Here is a 3,475-nt window from a genome sequence, read left to right on the forward strand (position 1 = left end):
GTATATAGTCATGTTTGCAGGCAAAATACTCACACATATAAAATAAAAATAAATCTCAAAATAATTAAAAATACCCAGTCTGCAATGGATCACACTTTACCTGGATATTGTCATTTGCATATTGCATGTGCAAAATTGTTCCCCTTTTATACAAGGGAGTGGATGGAAGACAAATTCATGTGTCTTCTGTTCTTCACTGGATATAACATGCTGAACACAATACATGGCAGGTGGATACTGATCGAACTTGTGGAATGATTTTCCTCACTTCCAAACCAAACAAGAGACAAACTTATTAAAGCAATGTGTCCTTTGCCTAGCTAGTAAATAAGCCTTATGCGCAAGTGCAAGAGTGAATTCACGCCTAGTCACTGCCCATCTCGCGGTGTAGTAATGGGGTGATGGGCGAGCAATGAATCAGGTGCTGAAACGTCACGCTGCGGGCTATATAAGCAGCGCCATTTTCCCAGTTCGGGGTCTTCCTTCTGAGAAGTAAGCAATAAAGCTTTTTGCCGCAGAAGATTCTGGTTGTCCTGAGTGTGTTCTTGCCGGCGGGGACAAAAGCTCGGGATACACACACACACACACACACACACACACACACACACACGATTACTTGCTTCTTGAGAAGAACCTTAACTTCCTAATTTCCTGAAAGTAAACAGATGACAGATGCATGACGGGTTACCATTCATAAAATGTTGGAAAGTGATAACATCGGTGACTGATCATAAAGCCAGGCCATAAACCTCCACGTGGACGGACATCAGAGCATCCAGCAAAAGTCAAAGGGGGAATCCCTGTATCAGGATGCCCTAGTTCAGGAGCCTCAGACTCCAAGCAAGGACTTAGAATTGGTTTCTTAACTGTAGAGCTAAATGGTACCCACCTTAAACCTTGCTAAGTTTCATTTATGTGATGTGCCTTGTTGTAGAAATTATTTAATCCTTATCTGGGGTTCCTACCCCTCATTTGACCATTTAGTTCCAGATAAAACACACACACAACCTTTATGCTTACACTAAGCCTCAAATAGCACAAGAGCTGGGTCGATAGCTACCTTCTGTTATTAGAATCTACTTTTTTATTGATAACCCTGAGTTATTACTGTGTTTCATCTGGGCTGCTCTTAACTCCAACTGGCCAGCCCTGGGGGCCACATTTTTATGGCTCACCTATGTAAGTTTATCTAATTTTTTTACACCTAGAATCTGTTCAGGACTTCAAGGTCCCAAGTGATCTGGCTACAGTTAGCTTCCAGACTAGTGCTCACTCCTGTTTACAGGGCCTTCCCACTTTGGTTTCCTTACGGACTGTTTCCCTGCTACAAGTGGCTGACTGATAAATATTTGCCAAATGAAGTTTCTTGCTGGGTGTGGTGACTCCCATCTGTAAAGCCCTTGGGAGTCTGAGGTGAGGATTGCCTGTGTGTGAAGTTATGTCCTGGGTCTTTGACTTGAGGTGGTGAGGGAATGAAGAACAGATAACACGGACACACAGAAAAACTGGGAGCTGGGCCGATGGAACTCTCTGATGGAGAAACCACAACACATCCTGTTTGTTGTATGGAGTTGAACAGAGAGGCAGGGGAACACACAGTGAGTGAGGAGGCAGGGTTTATGACATCTTGCTGGATCCGAGAAAACAGGTTCAGCTAGTCGGTAGGAGCAGTCTCTGTAAGGAAGCAGTCTGTAAACTGTCCAAAGGGAGAGAGCTACTGTGGACATTTTCTGCAGCCCTATCAACAACTACACAGGACCAGAAGGGAAGCCTTTGCCATCTCCCCGGAGGTTGGGGAAAGGCTTTGAGGTCCTTGATTTGGCTGTGCCCAGATAAACAGCACACACTCAGTCAGGATTTCAGTCACCCTGGGCTCCCTGGAGGTGACCTTGAGAGGTGGTTTAACAAGAATGGCATGCAGAGGGCTTATGGATTTGCACACTTGGTTCCACCCCACCCCCTCCCCAGCTGGTAGAACTTTGGGAGGAATTAGTTAGGTGTGTCCTAGTTGGAGGTGTGTCACTGGGGGTGGGCTTTGAGGTTTCTAAAGTCCACCCCATTCCCAGTTACTGCTCTCTGCCTAGTGGTTGTCTCAATGTGACCCCTCAGCTGACTGTTCCAGGGCCATGCTCCCAGACATCATGATCATACACTCACTCATCCTCCCAAACTGTAAGCCCGATAATTCCTTCCTTCTCTAAGTAACCGTGGTTATGGTGTCTCTTCACAGTAACTAAGACAACTTGTCTCAAAAAGTCCAAATTTTTCCCCATAAAATAACGTTTTTCCTGGGTGTGGGAGTTTCTTTTTCTGAGACAAGAGTCTTGCTATGTCAGCCCTGGCTGCTAGCTCAGGCTGGCCTTAAACTCAGCGCTCCTGCCTCAGCTGCCTAAGCTTTTCACAGGTTGGTGCCACTATGCCGAAGTAAGCCACATGCTGCTTAGCGACATGAGAGGCACGCTGAGTTGATCCTGTCATCTTGTGACCATCAAATGGTTAAGCTATCAACAGAGGGTGTCTTATAGGCTCATCTGTGGTTGATTTAAACATTATTGGGGTTAATATGCCCAGTTGAAGGACAGCCTTCTTAACTGTGAATTCATGGTTGCGACAGAGGCTTTAATGAATTCTAGTTTACAAAACTGTTTGCAGAAATGCGTATTTTTCTGTAGAACTTTACCCCCAAACATCTATAACATCAAAAATTCATGTCTGAAATAAAGCCTAGCAGCTGACCTGGCTCTTTTTTCGTTTCTATGGGTTTGAGCAAGTGCTTCCCCCATGGGGTGATGCTTTCTGGAGTGTCCCATTCTGTAATTAGTGTGCGCTTGAATGCTCTGGTCAGAGTCCTCCCGCTTTGGTAGACTCCAGAGACCAGACTAAGGTCAGCAGGTTTGTGTGACAGTAGCTTTCACTCAATGGTCTCACCAGTCCAGCCCAGCTCTTACCAAACCACCCCTGCTAGCCCTCTGCCATATCAGGGATACGTTAGATATGTGTCTGGAAATTAATTCAAGTCCTAGTCATAGTTTATTTTTAGTATTTCCTTTTTTAAAACTTTATGTTTAAAAGGGGGCAGAGGTGGAACCAAGTGTGCAAATCCATAAGCCCTCTGCAGGCCATTCTCGTTCAACCACCTCTCACAGTCACCTCTAGGGAGCCGAGGAAGCCCAGGGAGACTGGAGTCCTGAGTGAATGTGTGCTGTTTATGTGTATGGGTGTTTTGCCTGCATGAATGTCTGCGTACCATTTGTGTGTCTGGTACCCATCAGAGCCAGAAGAAGTCATTAGATGCCCTAACACTGGAGTTATCGATGGCTATGAGCTGCCATGTAGGTGCTAGGAACCACACTGGGGTCCTCTGAAAGGGCAACCAATGCTCCTAACTGCTGAGCCATCTCCAGACCCTTCCTAGAGGGTCAACATTAAATGTATAAATGGCAGCTTGCCTACTTAAGACAATAAGAATATCAAC

The sequence above is a fragment of the Mus musculus genome, chromosome 16 (assembly GCF_000001635.26).
Source record: "Mus musculus strain C57BL/6J chromosome 16, GRCm38.p6 C57BL/6J".
Lineage (NCBI taxonomy): Eukaryota > Metazoa > Chordata > Mammalia > Rodentia > Muridae > Mus > Mus musculus.